Source organism: Notamacropus eugenii, chromosome 4, assembly GCF_028372415.1.
Source record: "Notamacropus eugenii isolate mMacEug1 chromosome 4, mMacEug1.pri_v2, whole genome shotgun sequence".
In the NCBI taxonomy this organism is placed as follows: Eukaryota; Metazoa; Chordata; class Mammalia; order Diprotodontia; family Macropodidae; genus Notamacropus; species Notamacropus eugenii.
The window spans coordinates 10747213-10764541 of record NC_092875.1 but is presented as its reverse complement, the minus strand read 5'-3'; the positions used below and the strand labels follow the sequence as shown (position 1 = coordinate 10764541).

Below are 17329 nucleotides of genomic sequence, written 5' to 3'. Positions count from 1 at the left end.
AGATTTCTGCCGCTGGGCTCTCCTGCAGGTCCCATGAACCCTTGGGAGCTCATTATGCTATGCTGTGAAGCTCCCCTGCTGCGTCAGGCTTTCTCAGTGCAAAGAGAGGATCGGAATTAGTAAACTTTGTTCTTGAAATGCTAAACTGGTTTTTACAAAAACATATGTGTATATCATATGTAGCCACCAGGCCATCCCCCAACTTGTGTATGCCCCCTCCCCAAGAAGCTATCCCTCCATTTAAAACCATATGTCACAAGCTATATTTACTTTTGCTTGTCAGAAGGCACAGCAACCTGGGCAGGCTGTTTCACTTTTGGACATTTTCCCTTAAAAATTTCCTATCGGCATACATTGTTTATTCACTGCTGCCTTCAGCGAAGCACACCGTAGCTCCTGAGGTGGGGGCTGGAAGGAGTATTCCCTAAGGGATAATGTTTCCCCTGAGGAATGAAGATCAGGGTCTTCAGGGTCCCTGAGGGACAGGGCACTCTCAGACACAGGACTCAGGGTTTAATCCAGAGATGATGTGCTCCTCCAAGACTTGGGGGTGGGGGTGGGAAGGGGACCGACACAGGGAGAGGGGCTATCGATCCCAGACCCTCAGAAATGAGATGGGGCATAGTTCTGAGAGTGAACTTCAGTCATGGATGGAGCACTTTCAGGGATGGGTTTCAGGGGCCTCAGAGACAAGTCTCTGTCTGGGATCTCTTTAAGGTCAGGGCATCCTTTAGAGAAGGAGTTTCTCAGAAACAGGGCCAAATTCAGAGCTGAGTAATCCTTCCAGGGATGGAGGCTGTCCCTTATAGACAGAATGTCTTCTTAGGAATGAAAGTTCCTCCCAGATAAGGCTGCGCATAGACATGGCTGTGCCTCAGAGCCCGTGTCCCCTACGGAGGAGGCTTATTTATCTAAATTCAAAATTTCTTTATTTACCCAAAGGTCAAGGTTCTCTCATAAACCGGAACGCTCCCTGATGGGTTCATTTCTTGAAATCAAGCATAAGCCTGCTTCGCAGACTGTTTTCTCTATTTCCCTCCTATAAGGGGCAGCCCTCCCAGACAGGGAGTCTCTCACACATAGATGGGTTTATCCCATCCTCATAGGTGGGATTACGGATCATAATCCTAGATCCAGAGATGGGATTATTGGCTCCTAGGAGTTTGCCTCCTGAATGGGTCCATCTCCGCAGACCCAGGGGGGTGTATCTGCTCTCCCAGCTTCACTCCCTTTGTGGCTCACGGACAAGGACGCCCACCACCCCACTCCTCCTTATAGGATTTCTCTCCCAGAGGAATGACCCGCTGGATTGCCTCTGTAGAAAGCCCCGGGCCCCCAGCTGCGCGTGATTCCTTCCCAGGCTACTTACTCCCCTCACAAAGGGTTCCCCCTCCCAGGTGGGCTCATTTCCTTTCTAGAAGGTGCATTTCCCCAGACTCAGCCTGATTTCCCTCATCGGGGCTCATTTCCCCCATGACCAGGTTTCCTTCATTCAGGGTTTGGGTCCCCGCCTCCCCACCCCCGCCAAGCTGACTCCTCTCATTCCGGTGTATTCTTCCCACTGTCTCATCCCCCCGTACGGGGTCCCTCCCTCCCCCCATTGGGTTTGTCCCCCACACAGCCGGTGTGGTCACTCGTGGACAGCGGTCCACTTTCCCCCAAGCCGGGTGTACGTCCCTCATGGCTCCCATGACCAGTGTATTGGTGTCATTTGTGGTTTTTCCGGCCCACAGCGGCTCTGAGTCCCCCCGCCCCTCCACGCTGGGTGGACTCCCCTCGGACGTGGTGGATTTCTCCCGCAGCCGGGTCTATATCCTTTCTTCTCCCCGCCCTCCTTCAGGCTCCGCCCCTCTCCTTGCCCGCCCCGCCCTCCGATCCCGCCCCTCTGCTCGCTCGTCCCTCCCTCCAGACCCGCCCCCTTTTCCCGCCCCGCCCCCTCCCAGCACCGAGGGTCAACCGCCAGCACTAGGCTCGGGACAGAGGGCAGGGAGGCGGAGCCCGAGGCTGGCTGAGCGGCGGAGGCTCCGACCAATAGGAATCTGAGCATGACGCGAGACCACGCCTCCACCTCAGGTGGACCAATAGAGTGCCAGGGGCGGGCCCAATGAACGGTCCCGGGAGTGGCTGGCACCGAGAGGGGGCGGCCGGAAGTCAGTGCGGTTTTGACAGGAGTGGACCGCGCGGAGGCGGCGGCTGAGGTGAGTGTGTGCGGGCCGGGCCGGGCCGGGCCCTGTGCTGGGGGCGCTGATCCATGAAGCCTCCTCCCCATCCCGGGCATTTTCGTGGCGCTTAAAGTGTGCCAAGCGCCTGTGGAACTCCCGGCCCCGGAGGGGCAGTAGTCCTAAGGAAAGCGGAGGCCGCCTCCCACAGCGCCCTGCCGGGGAGGAGGGCCCCTGGCATCGGCATCATCCTGGGGAAACTGAGGCTGGAGTCAGGGGCGGGCCCGGGGTCGCGCAGCTGGTGCGTGGCTGAGGCTGGATTCGAACCCGGGTCTTCCTGACTCCATCCCCGGGTGCCCAGCTGTGATGGTGAGAACAGACACGTGCCTGGTGCGGCCAAGTCCTTGGCCTCGGTCATCTGATAAAGGATAGCCTTGCGGTGCAGGAATTGTGGGTACTGACCGCCGTGCTAGGTTGTATCGTGTCATATGTTATTGTCTTGTAATCCGGATAAAGAAACTGAGGCCCAAAGAAGGGGCAGAATGGACGTGGGGGAGGGGTCTGCCCCCGGGCTTGCCGCGCCGGAACAGGTGTGACAGGTGGAACCGGTGATTTGCATTAAGTGGCTCCCACAGCCGGTGGTGGGGCTTGAACCTGACCTTCCTGAATCCCAGTTCTGCAGTCTATCCACTGGGCTGTGTTGCGGCTCCCGCAGAAAGCGGCTTGGGCAATGCTCCCCAGAACCTGCGACGTTAAAGGGATAAGTTGACTTCTTGGAGGATCCTTGTAGCAATGACCACCGAAGTGATCTTTGACATGACACTTTGTAGGCACCATCTTATATTAGCCTCCTAACAATCCTCCAGGTGTGTGCCACAGGTGTCTGCCCCACTTTACAGATGAGGAAACAGGTTCATGAAGAAGTTATGTAATGTGTTATTATTAAAACAGACATTTATGTAGCTCATTAAAGTTTCTGAAGCATGTTATGTACACGTTGACTCTCAAATACTTCATGGGGTTTTTGTGAGATTCAAATTAAGTATATACTAGAGGTCTGTGCCTTTCACAGATGGAGAAAGTGAGGCCCGGAGAGAGGAGATGACAATAACAGACATTTACTCAGCCCTCCACTAATGTTGTCTCCCCAAACCTTGTAATAGTCCCGGGAGAAGGGCTCTCCTGATATATTTCTTTTTGTGATGAGGAAATCAAGTCTGAGGGCTTAAGTGACTTGCCCATGGTCATTAAGGCAAAAAGAGTCCAAGGTGGGATTTGAACTCAGGCCTTTCTGACTAGGAGGCCAGCACACCAGCCATTTTGACAGGCTGCCTCCCTTGACTAGTAAGTTGATCCCAAGGCCAGGTGTGGTAGGAAAAGCCAAGGCAGATGGCATTGAATTGTGGCACTGCCACTTCGACCCATTTGACCTTGAGCAAGTCACAGAATCTATACCAGGAAGGACCCGAGGGACCAAATTCAACCCATCCCTGAACAAAAACTTCCCACTACGGTATACCAGAATGGATGGCCAGCCAGCCTTTGCCTGAAGGGAGCACAGTAGGGACCCATCCCATAATCAGGCCCCGCATGCCTCCTTACAGCTCCCCCTCATACTCAGTTCAATTCAGCTAAACTGTTTCTTAACTACCTGCTATGAATAAGAAGTTGATGTTTTGCCCTCGATCACTTCTAGTTTTGTTCACTAGGGCGAAGCAAAGCAAGTCTCCACCTTCGTCCATTTGACAGCTCTGGGTCTCTCTGGGTCTCTCTCAGTCTTTCTCTGTCCCCTCTCCCTTCTTTCTTCTCTTCTACTTTCTCTAGCCTTCTCTTCTTTATTTTCTCTCTCCCTCTCTCCCTTCCCTTCCCTTTCCTCTTCCCTTTTTCCTTCTTTTACTTTGTTCCTTCCCTTCTCCTTCCTTCTCTTCTCTCTCTGTCCCCCAGCCCCGCTCCCTCCATCCTAAGTCTCAGCTTCTCTCAGTTCAGTCTGTCCAATAGAAGGTCTTTCATCATCTTAGCTGCCCTCGTATGGACATTGTCCAGCTTCTTGATGGTCTTTTCTAAACTGTGATGCCCAGACATGAGTACAGTGCTCCATGTGTGGTCTGACCAGGGCAGAGGACAGTGAGCTTTTACTGTATCCCCTATTCCTCATCCTCCCCACCTCAAACCACCTGGTGGTACACAGTGGGAAACTGAGGCTGAGTCAGGGACTGGCTGTGGACAGAGAGCTGGACTTGGAGTCAGGAAGACCTGAGTTCAAATCCAGCCTCAGACACTTACTAGCTGTGTGATCCTGGGCAAGTCACTTCACCCTGTTGTCTCAGTTTCCGCAGCTGTAAAATGGGAATGATAATAACAGTACTTGTCTCCCAAGGTTGTAAGGACGAACTGGGGTCATATTTGTAAAAAGCATTCAGCCTACTACCTGGTCCCCTAATAAATGTTTATTTGCCCCCTTTCTCCCACCCTTAACCCTGGACATGATGCTGGCCAGTACAGCTGAAGATTAAATGAGGTTAGTGTTTGGCTAGCCTACATTCAGTTTGTAGTCCATGAAAGGCCTCTTTGGATGAGCTTCTCTCTCTAGCCAGGCCTCCCTCGTCTGGTGCTTGTAAAGATACTTTTTCAACCTAAGTGTAAAACTATAGTTATTCCTTTGAAGGTGACCTTCTCTTCAGCCCGGGCTTCTAGGCCATTGAGTTCCTTTGGGGTGCTGACACGGTCATAACATGAGCCAGCCTTCTGCACATTCCCTAAGCATTCGCTCTAGGCCTTTAACCATGTCATTTAGAAAAAGGGCCAGTAGCTTCGAGTCAATCCCAGCTGGCTGCTGAGCACAGCTCCCTGGGGTGCTCCCCAGAGACTTCCTGGTGTCACTGAATGGCCACTTTTTGGGTGCAGCCCTGCTGGTTTCAGTGTCCACCTAATGGTGTTTTTGCCTCGCTCTTGTCTCTCCCTCCCCCTAAGCTCTTACTGTGTACAAAGCACTATTTTAAATATTGGCTATACAATAGAAAAGCCCTACGGGACCCAGCTCTTGGAGAGTTCACATTCTCCTTGGGAGAGATAACACATATGCCACAAGCCCCGTAGAAAGGCCTCATGTCCCTTAAAGTTCAATGGTAAGGCTTCCCAATGGGAAGGTGTCTTCTCTATCATTCCCATCAAAAACTATTTTCAGTTCTGATGTTGAACTGTTTGATGGAATGCCAAGGACTCTTCTTTTGGGGTCCTTAGTCTCAGGGGCTGGAGCAGGCACAAAGATCGTCCCCCCACCCCCACAATGGCTACTGGCTGGGCTGGAAACAGGGCCTGGGGCCTGCCAGGCTGGGATCAGTGACAGTTGGTGGAGGGGGTATGTTAGATTCCTTCTCCACATGCATCTTTCCTGAGTGGAAAAAAAGCCAGAGGGCTAGCATTGTTCCCGGGTAGTTGGGCATGATGGCCTTGTGGTAGCCATGAGGCCAATTGGCTGAAATCTGAGGGCTGTGGGGACGTGGTTTGACTGGCTTATCATGTCTCTTCTCTCTTAGGGCCCCCAGGCTTGTGGGCTGCTCAGCTGTGGAACAGGGTTGGCATTTGGGCTTGGTTAAAAAAATGGGCAAAATCTGGAATGATCAGAATTAGCTGTCAGAAGCTTGCCCCAAATCAAGATCAGGCTCTGTGTTGTGAAACAACCTCATTGGCTGCAACTTAATTTAGTTTCAGTTTGGATTGGTTCAGAAATGACAGTCTCAAGTTTGATATATGTACACATATTTAATTTCATATATTTTTATATTTATATAAATATAGAATATATTTATATAAAATAGGAAACATATTTACAAAGAATATTAAAATATATTTAATTTAATAAATTAATATTTATTAATAAAATAATAATATAGGTCTCAATCAGTAAGTGAACAATAAGAATGTAGGTTTCAGTCAGTAAATCCCAACAGTTAGGTCACAGTCAGTAAGTCTCAATAGTTATTCAATATGACCACAGTTGGTCAGCACCAACAGAGAATTGTCTGCATTTGAACCACGTGACTGGGGTGTCCCAGGTCAGTCTCCAGAGTCCCAACGGAGGTCCTGGACTACACCTCCATACCATGGAGGTCTCCCAGAGATGGCTCAGGATTACCTGCTTTTAGTACTTCCTTCTAACCAAGGAGGCATTTTGCCAATTAAATGTGTGATCGTGGGGAAAGAAGACATCCTTGAGAGTACTCTTGGTTCTGGGAGGGTTGGGTGACCAACCATTACTGGGAGCAAACATCGTAAACAATCCTTCAGTGTCTGTCTAGGAATAAGATTGGTTCGAGCCAGACAGCAGGCATATTGGGCGAGGTCAGACTGTCCTAATAAAGTTACGCCTCACAGGCTCAAGGACCTACCGTTTACAGACTTGATTCTTTGCCTTTTTCGTGGCTATTGGGACAACTTTTGTCCTTTTCCAGTCCTCTGGCACCTCTATAATTCTCCATGATCTTTCCAAGTTCAGTGACAGTGGTTCAGGAGCCACCCCTGCCTTTGACTTCTTCTTCCCTAGACCAAGGAAGCAGGGCCTCTAATTGTGCAGAAGGACTCCTGCACTTTGGGGCAACATAGCACTTCGCATTCGTTTCACAATGTAGCATTGCTTCATTGTATTTTTATTTATTTTGTTGCATATTTTTCCATTTCCTTTTGAATCCGGTTTGGGTCACCCTGGGGAATGGTGGGGGCCATGTGTTTGATGCAGCTGTTCTAGAGTGTAGTTTGTCTTAGCTGGGTCCCTTGAACTTACCTTCTGACTTATTGTGATTGTCATGGTAACACTCTGTTGGCCATTTTTGTTCTGCCCTTTTCTGTCCAAAGATGTTCTCCTTGGCAGAGAAAACAAGCAATGGAAAAGCTGAGCAACCATTACCATTCTCCCATTTACCCCAAGCAAAAGTCTGGCCTTTCAATTCTCCTTTTTACCCCAATCTAGTTTAAAGAAACCAACCTTTTTATATTCCTTAATCTTCATCACTTATATTGAGCTTAAGTACCTGTTATTACATTCCACACTTCTGTATTAATGTTCCGTTATCTGCCTTGTAATGTGTACATTATCTGTATCTTCTATACATCTCTTTCAAATCTAAGTTATTGGCGAGTACCCTGTGCAGCCACATTGTTTTCTTTAGAGCAGTGCTCTCCAAATGGTAGAGTCTGCAAGGTCATCTGTTGAGATGGAAGGAAAACTATTGAGTGGGATGGTTTAGTGAAGACTTCTCAGATTGTAATTCTTCTCCCAGGGGTGAGGTAAGACCTAGAGGCTCAAGGTTACAATATTTTTAGAATAGAATAGTTCCATATAAGGATATAAAACTGTGTAGTGTATTAGGGTCTCAATGATTAGACAAAACTCACATAATTCCTCGATGTCTTCATTTCAAAAAGGATTGGTTAGATTTCGTGTCTAGAATGTAAGATCATATTCTCAGCTAATGAGGATAATGGTCAGTGGGGGGAGGAGGGACTTGTGTTAGGGTCTATATAAATCACTGCCCTTTTCTTTGTCTTCAGCTTTCCTACTCCTATAGGCTAGCCCCGCTTCTCGAGAATCGAATAAATCTCTTTTCTGGCATCACTTGGAGAGGCCTCTGAGTAATTGATTATGTAGGGACCTGAGCCATCCCACACACTATTAACCCTCATGTTTATAGTTTTTATTTAAAAGTCTAAAAATGGATTTATTAATATTTTGTATATGGTTTGACATTTGCTACTTGGTCCATATGTTGTGATGTCCATTCTGTAGGAAAAGTGGAGGTTTGACAAGGGCACCCTCACTCATTTGTTGACTTTCGTCATATTGTAGTGTTTCCCTTTAAGCACATTTACAAATTATGTCATCTAGTTTGAACTGAAGTAAGTAGCCATCACAAAATAAGCAGATGGCTTAAAAAGACTCATACAAAGAAACTGGGAACAGAAAATGATACTAATAATTCAAACACAAACAAACAATGGCAGAGATAATGATTCTACCCGTAGTACAAGCTCTTAGCCATTTTGTGAGATAAAAATAGCAGACCAGATAAGAAGTTAGATAAAAACAGTAAGAAATTATCAGGATTATTTATGGATTTACATCCACTTTCATTAATAAGGGCCCTCACACTTTGTAGCTTGAATTATTAGCTAAGGAAAGCATGAAGCGATCCAAATTAGCACGACATTTAAAAACAAAGCTTTTCTTCCAGAAAACCATCTTAGTCCTATCTGCATATTCACACTTGAAAGCAGGATTGCCTAACCTGATTTTCCTAAAAACCTTCCAAATCATCGTTAGTTTGTTTTAAACCCGTTTATAAAGAATATAAAAACGCAACATCTTCCAGTTTCTTTGCAATAACAACTACTTGATTGATGTCAGGGAAGATGGAAATTTACTAGCCAGATTTCAACAAAATCTTTTTCTATTACGATGGCTTTGAAAAAAAAAGCATTGGGATTAGTTTGGCGTCTCTTCTCTTTGGAATCATATCTTTGTCACATATCTTTTTGGGCAGTGATAACCATTCAAACCAAATATCTAAATAAGCTCACTTGAAAACTGGGCCTCTCAACTGCTTTCACGCGGTAACAACACAATCTTAAACCATGATTTAAAAAAGGAAGGACATTCAATCCATACTGCCCTTGTTAAAAATTAGTGTCAATAATTTTAAGTGAATAAAAACATTTTTCATCTATTATAAATAAAATAAAATGCCTAAAATATTGCTTATTTCCTCTTTATCCCCTCCTGTAATTTTTCTTTTTGTGTATTTTTAGAATTCTGTATAATGTATTCATACATTAGTACATGCTTATAAATTGGAAGAAGGGTAGAAATATTGGGAGTACATACTCAAAAAATTTGCCACTGTGATGGACACATTTTAATCTAGACTTGTTTGCCCTTTCTTACAAAAGCTGATGGCCCCCAACTTATCTGATGTTGCCTGATTGCCTTACTTGATTAATTCCAAAGACCTTTGGATGAGTATAATCCTCTGCTGCTCAGAACTCCAGAGCTCAAGAAGTCCCCTAGCATCAACCTCCCATAGAACTGGGTTTCCAGACATTGCTGCTACTGTGCTCAGCTCTTTGTGCCTTCAGAATTTCATGCCTGAGAGCTTCCCATACCTCCCTGAATGACTTCTCTGTAGAATTATATATTCCATGATTCTTTTCCTAAACTCTTTGAAATCTGCTCTCCCAAAATTTACAGGGTCAGTCAGACTATTCTGACCGTTTGTCTGCTTCACTCTCACAAATTACGAAATAGAACGGTCACTTTCCCACAAAGTTCCCACTGTTTCCAGCCAGATCCTCCTGTTGGCAACAATCAGATCCAGAACAGAATTCCCATTTGTTATCCCCTTCACTTTTGAAGGAAAAAATTCTTTAATTATGATTGATTTAATTAGTAAGTCAAGAATTATTAGCTGCTTGACTTTTAGTTAAGAATTCTAGCAGATGTCTGGATTATTGAAATGTCCTCATCACCATGAGCTAACGTGCCTCCACGCCAGCTTGGGGACGTGTCCCCAGACTCCCACCTACTTCCCTTTCTCATCAGGTCCTCTGCTGGGTTCTCTGATGACAATACAGTCTTCATTCTTGCTTCTCTTGGTGTTGCCCCAAGCGGTCACTACCATGCTTTCCCCTCCTCTGCTTGGATTTCTGAATCGCAAGAGTTTATTTTCTTAATATATATGATGTTTCTCCCCTCTTCCCTTTGCTACTCCTCCCTTCCCCCCATTTCTTTTGAATAGGATAAACCATTCCAGGGCCATGTTCTAATCTGGGTCTCAGTGAGATCTGTGAGGTCAAATTGGCCTCCTTGTGTTAGGACTTCCTCTTCAGTTGGCTACGTACGTTGTATAGACATCTAAGGCAATGTTTTCATTTCTTTGTTCTTTAATCATCTCCTTGCTTGGATTTTGTTTTCTATGAACTCCTTGGGTATCTGAATCAACCAGTCAGTCAGCAAACATTTAGTAAGAGCTAACTCCCTTCTAGACACTGAATTTGAATTTTGTATTAGGGATTCAAATATAATGAATGAAACAATACCTACTTACAAACAGTGGCCCGGTGGATAGAGCACCAGTGCAGGAGTCAGGAGGACCTGAATTCAAATCTCACCTCAGACACTTGACACTCACTAGCTGTGTGACCTTGGGCAAGTCACTTAACCCCAGCTGCCTCATCCTGGGTCATCTCCAGTCACCCTGATGAATATCTGGTCACTGGATTCAGATGACTCTGGAGGAGAAGTGAGGCTGGTGACCTGCCCAGCCCTCCCTCACTCAAAACAAAGTCAAGTGCAAGTCATGTCATCATTTCTCTGATGGCATGGTCTTCTTTGGCAACGAAGGATGAACACACCTTCTACTGGTATATATCTCTCCACATAATAGCTATACTGTTTAGCTTCATGGCTATTTCCAGCAGAGGATAGAGTGCTGGACTTGGAGTCAGGAAGTCATGAGTTCAAATGTGGCCTCAGACACTTCCTAGCTGTGAGATGCTAAGCAAGTCACTTCTCCTCTGTGTGCCTCAGTTTCCTCATCTTTAAAATGGGGATAGTAATAACATCTACCTTCCAGGATGGTTGTGAGAATCAAATAAAATAAAAACTGTAAAGCATGTAGCATGGTACCTGGCACATAGCAAGTGTTAGGAAAGTGTTAACTATTATTAGCTATAATTCAAAAGTCCTTTTGACTGGATTAGCCAGACTCCCAGCAAATACATTCTTATCAGCTCTTGCCTGGTTCACCTTATCCTTGGCTGCTTTCCTGTTATTCCTGAATTTTAAGCCTTGCTCTAGAAATACAAATCCTATTCTCAGATGTCATCCTCTCAACCAGCTGTTCACTTCCAAAATAGGCCATTTTGAATCTCTTTTCTTCAGAGGACAGCAGTAATGACAATACGTCCTGTTCCCCTGCGGAACTTGGTTTCTTGCCCAAGATTTTGTAAACTTTCAGCCTGCTTTCTAGGTCCCTGCTGCCAGAATCGTGCATGCCCATGTGTTCGGGGTGAGCTGTGTGCCAGAAGTGGGTAGTAGTCTTTCATTTCTACAAGTCTTGGGAGATTCTGCCCCCAAAAGACCGAAGACCTCTTTTGTTGTGAAGTTTAAAAAAAAAATAACCACTTCAGAAGCCTTCGCAGCAGGGAGCTGCCAACTACCACCTCTGGCCTCTTCCTCTGATCCTGATAGTACCTGGGGGAGCCCCCATATAGCAGCCTCCTCTTTTTTAAAAAACATATTTCCACATTCGTTGTATTATAAAAGAAGGGAAAAGCTACAAAAAAAGTGAAAATCGTCTGCTTTGGTCTCCATTCAGACTCCACAGTTCTTTCTCTGGAAGTGGATAGCATTTTCCATCACGAGTCTTTTAGAAATGTCTTGGATCATTGTGTTGCTGAGAAGAGTTGTCAGTATCAAAGCTGGTCATCTCGAAATGTTACTGTTACTGTTACTGCGTACAGTGTTCTCCTGGTTCTGCTTATTTCACTCAGCATCAGCTCATGGAAATCCAGGTTTTTCCGAAGTCGGACTCCTCATCATTTCATATAGCACAATAGAATTCCATTATATTCATCTGCCACAACTTGTTCAGACATTCTCCAAAGGATGGATATCCCCTCAATTTCCAATTCTTACCCACCGCAGAAAGAGCTGCTGGAAATATTTTTGTGCATGTGGGTCCTTTTCCCTTTTTTATGACCTCTTTAGGATACAGCCCTAGCAGTGGTGTGAACAGTTGGATTGCCCTTTGGGCATAGTTCCAAATTGGTCTTTAGAATGGTTGGATAAGTTCACAACTGCATCATTGTATTAGTGTCCCAATTTTCCTACATTTTCTCCAACATTTATCATTTTCCTTTTCTGTCAAATTAGCCAATCTGATAGTGTGAGATGGTACCTCAGAGTTGTTTTAATTTGCATCTCTCTCATCAATAGTGATTTAGAGCATTTTTTCATGTGACTGTAGATAGCTTTAAGAAAGCTGCCTGTTCATATACTTTGACCATTTATCAGTTGGAGAATGACTTGTATTCTTATAAATTTGACTCAGTTCTCTATATATTTGAGAAATGAGGCCTTTATCAGAGACGCTTGCTGTAAAGATTGCTGTAAAAAAAAAAGCATCTTTCTGTTCTCTTTCTAATCTTGGTTGCATTCGGTTTTTGTGTAAAACCTTTTTAATTTAATGTAACAAAAAGTATCCATTTTGCATTTCATAAGGCTCTCTATCTCTTATTTGGTCATAAATTCTTCCCCCCTCCATAGATCTGACAGATAAACTATTCCTTGCTCTCCTAATTTGCTTATGATATCACCCTTTATGTGTAAATCATGTCCTCATTTTGACCTTATCTTGGTCTATAGTGTGAGATGTTGGTCTATGCCTAGTTTCTGCTATAATATTTTCTAGTTTTCTCAGCAGTTTTTGTCAAATACTGAGTTCTTATCCCAAAAGCTGGAGTCTTTGGGTTTGTCAAACAGCAGATTATTATAATAATTTACTACTGTGTCTTGCATACTTAATCTATTCCACTGATCCACCTCTCTATTTCTTAGCCAGTACCAAATAGTTTTGATAATTGAGCAGCTTCCTCTTGTGCAGAGACAACTCATCCCTTTATGGGAGAACCTCTCTTTCTTAGTGCCAGAGATTCTATAGGCCTTCCTCTTCCCATTCTCATCTGTGTGACAGTTTTCCAGCCTCCAGCCTCCTGACACACACAGGTCAACGATCCCCTCTTGGCCATTTCAGGTTCATCGTCCCCCTGGTTCCACACTTAAACCCCTTCTTTAGTTTTTTCAAGGAGTATTTCATTCTCCATAATAACCTAGAGAGTCGAAAGGTGTTCTATTCTAGAGAATGAAGAAAAGACCAGCTTGTAGTTTGTGCATAGGTAGAAGCCATTTCCTTATTCTGTGCACAGGAGAGAATTGCATTGCATGCTCTGTGCAAATCACCACATGTACTCCGCTGTCCATGTGTTCTAGTGAGCTCCTTAGCTCTCATCTTTCTCACTAGAAGCTGCCCAGGAGATTTGCTATGGCACCTGCTCATGGGCACCTGCTTCTTTACAGTTACCATTCACTCACCTTTCGGAATCCTTTGCCAGCCACACATGGCTTCCTTTCCCTTCCCTCTCTGACCATGTGCCTTGTCTTACCTACTCCCTCCATCTCCTGGAGGCCTTCCCTTCTTCCTTCCCCAGCCCTTTTTTCTTTCCTTCAGCTTGAGCCCATCTCTTTTAACTTTTCGTTTCCTCCTCCTCCTCTTCCCTGGGTTCTTCGTCTTCTCTTCCTGCTCTTCCGTATTCGTTTCTTCATGAGGTCTTCTGTTGGGTCTGCCTTTCCTTCCTCGGGCCCTTCTGTTGGAGTCTGCCTTCTGCTGCTGTTCATGTCTTCTGAATTTAGCCCATCTTTTCCCCTGGAAGCTGGAAGCAGAAGTATCCTTAAATGCTCTTAGGATGATCTGGGTTAATCATGAATGAAGGACTGAGTGAGGCATTTCTTACACTATACAAAGCACTGTGCAAAGTGTGCGAATACAAGGAGAACAGTCAGACAGTCGCTTCTCCCAAGGGGTTATCTCCCAGTCAGATAGAAAGGACCCATGGTCCTTAGGGTGAAGTAACAAAGCAGATGGGAATGCCTATTTGGGAGTGTCATTTCTGCTGACAAAATCATCAGTGTCTGATGTTGAATCACTTCACTTTGTCAAGGCCTTTAATGGCAAAAAACTTTCTGTTCTGAGACTTCAGTTGGTGTGACTGCATCTCCCCAGGGGTGGTGACCCAGGATGAGGGCTGTGGGCACTGGGCTCTTGGGTTCAGAGTCTGTGGCTATCTCCATCAGCCTCCAAGAGGAAAGGATGATGAAGGTGGTGGGGAAATACTTATTTAAATTTCACCATTTCTTGCTATTTCTAAGATGATCCTGGTAATGATAATCTATCATCCTCTTTTGGCAAGTTGTATAAATGATCTTGTATTCCAAGCTGATATTGCCCTTGACTTCCATATTTCTTGTCAGACAAAGAGGAGGAAATATTTTCTGGCTAAGGCAGTTTTTCGTTTCTTTTGGTCTCCCTTATTATGACTATTGATTTGTGTCCATTAAACTTCCTTAGGAAATGACAATAGTTTGAATCAATGTCTGTTTTTTTATCAGTTCCCATTTTTCAGCACCAGGCTACTTGTTTACATAGGTCTGATTGGAATTGTTTTAAACGTGTGCTTCACCTTCTTTTTTATTCAACTTTGTTCTAACAAGTTGATGTTATGACTATATGTTGATAACTGACTAGTAAATAAATGATCAGGTGTTTCCTGTCTATTGAGATCAATTTCACTGTTGCGTTATTCAGAGCTTGCCACTTCCAACATCTCCTAACTTTTCTTGAAGAAAACATTCATTACAGAGTCATGAGGCTTCTATGTAGTCTACTAGCCTTTGTCCTCTTTCATTTATTACTCATGACCATTATTTAAACAAAAGGTTTTGGCTGCCCACCCTGACATTTAAGTCACCAAGAAGATGTTGATTCAATTTGAGGGTGTTCTGGGGAGAGTTCTTGGTGAAATGCCTCTTGCCTGCTGTTGATGGCCACAGTGCACAGTACAGAACTAGTAAACTACACTACAAGGCTGATATGCCCAACAGAGCTGACATTGTCAGTCTAATCCTTTAAATGGAGAATATTTGTGGAATGTCCCTTAATCCTTCCCCACATGGTACGACCTGCCAGAATTTGTACTCTACTGAAATAGCCTTTAAAAATCTCGGTTCACCTTAATGCCACATTGCAGGACTTTGTAGATTCAGTTCAATTAAACAAATAGGTATTACAGAATCGTGTTTGTGTCTTATCTTCTGCTAGACTGTAAATAAACTCCTTGATGTAAATATTGTATATATGTCCCTGAGTTTCTTACACCATACTGTGTGTGCGGTACTTAATATATATTGGTAATTAATACAATACTGGTACCTCATGCAAATTTATTGAATTAAACTGAAAAAAATAATTATTGGAGCCCCAGTCTTCCTCAAAGAACTCCAGGTAGCACAGACTGTCCCAGAGGGAACATCAAGTGAGACTGATGGAGGGAGAGGGAGCTGCTGGGAGCCTGAAGCAGTTCTGAGCCCTATATCTGAACAAAAAGGAGATGGAAAGGGGAAGAGGGATGAGGATGGGAGCTCTCTCATGGAGATCCCCCTATCCCCCAGGGACAGGAGGAGAGAGGTGAGGAGCAGAGAACATGGCCCTCAGGGGCTGTGATGGGGACTAAGTGTGTGGGGATGAGCTGGGCTGAGGAGATTGGAATCAAACCAGGCTTCCGTCCACAGGCATCTAGTAGGCGCTAACAGTGTGCCAGGTACTGGGTCAGGCACTGGAGATAGAACAACAAAAATGAACCAATCCTTGCCCTCAGGGAACTTAAGTTCTCTCAGGGGGATGACAGGGACATAGATAAATAGATACAAACCATATTTTTGAGGGAGAGCTGAACGAGCAGCCAGGGTGGTCAGAAAAGTCTTTGTGTAGAGGAAGGGAGCAGAACCTTGAGGGATGTGAAGAATCAGCTGGGGTTGGGGGTTGGTGTGGGATTCTAGGGATGGGGGCAAACCTGGCCAGTTTAGGGGATGCATTGAAGAGGGGAGAAGCTCAAAGTGTAATGAGAAGGGGAAGGGAGGAGAAGGGCTTGGGAAAGAGAGATATGCTGACTGCCTCGTGTATGTGATGGTGGCTGTTTGTCCTTTCTTCTTGAAGAGGACCATTTGGCATGGTAAATTGTATAGATCAGGGCTTCTTTCTCTGTGGGTCATGACCCGCAATAGGATGACTTTCTATGTTGTCTGTTAACGAATACTGCTTGTATTCCATGGAGGCCCCTTCCACTTGGGATTAAGCTTTGGGACCTTTTTCATTTAGCATCTCCATGATGTTGCTTGGGCTTTGAGAATTTACCTCCATTGTTCAAGATGCCATTCAGAACCACGGCTGCATTTGGGGCAGTTGACTGGTGTAATACGCACTTGGAATTCTGTTCCAGTATTACATTCACAACTGGTACCCAACAGATCCCAATCTATAGCAAATTGAGGGTTAAAAATTCCTTACTACAACGATCCTGGGAGAGAGGTAGTAAGTATGAATATATCCATTTCACAGGTGAAAGACCTGAGGCACTGAAGTTAAATGAACCATAGGACTTTGAGATACAGATCATTTAGTCCATTAGGTCTCAGTTTACACATGAGAACATTGAGAGGGGGGAGCATGGAACCTGACAAATCACACAGGTAGTAAATAGTAGATCAGGGATTGAGTTTCTCCCCCACACTGCACTACCATCTTACTGTATTGACTGCTGGGGTTTTTTTTTAACTGCTTGTTTCTTCCTCTTAGTTATATTTGCTCATCATCATGTGATCATTCCAGGTGAGATATTTTTGGAGAAAGTCTTCATAGATTCCTTCTGGTCTTCTAGGGTTTCCAAGAATTGGGTGAGATCTAAGGAGGGTTTTGAATGGGTGAAATAGTTTCACTCATCATTGGTGCCTGCTTTCCAAAACCCCAAAGACCTGATGTATGATTTGTCAAAGTGAAAGCATGAAGTTGGCCCTGAAAAATACAGTCAAGATGTTAACGGCTTTGGTGAACTGAACAGCTTTCAGCTGTCAATCACGTAAACCATACCATCTCAGAAACTCTTTCAAAATAAGAGCTGCTGACTTTGAAATTGCTGTATTTCATCCTTCAAAGTGTAGGAAAGATGGAAACATTTCATTTCTTTACAAGTCAAGGAGGACAAATGAATTTTTCTCCTCTTTGTTCTGTGTTGGAATATTTCCAGTCCTGCACTAAGATGTGCTTGCCTCCCCACCCCTGATGGAAAGGCTGTTCTCTAGTCTCGAGGTACTTGAAGTGCACACACACCCACCAGATTTTTAACAGATTGTGCACCAATATGAATGCTTATTGCATTGCTTATCCATGTCATTCCCTCAGGATCCAATAATCTCCCACTAGTGATGAGCGAGGCCTAATGAATGTTTATAAAGCACTTTGAAGGATTTGGAACACAGAAATCCTCCAGCTGCAGAATCAGTCCCAGAC

At 44.8% G+C, this 17329-nt stretch overlaps 1 protein-coding gene across 6 annotated transcripts in view; it reads left to right on the top strand.

The window, feature by feature from the left end:
• The first annotated feature begins 2085 nt into the window (after nt 1-2085).
• The window catches only part of TANGO2 (transport and golgi organization 2 homolog), a 185964-nt gene continuing 170720 nt past the window's right edge, over nt 2086-17329 (top strand). The window contains exon 1 of one of the 6 annotated variants that reach the window (XM_072599765.1): nt 2086-2198. The gene's annotated coding sequence lies outside the window, so the exon portion shown is untranslated. The remainder of the gene's footprint in view (nt 2199-17329) is intronic. The other 5 variants (XM_072599767.1, XM_072599773.1, XM_072599771.1 and 2 more) reach the window with 5 other exon arrangements.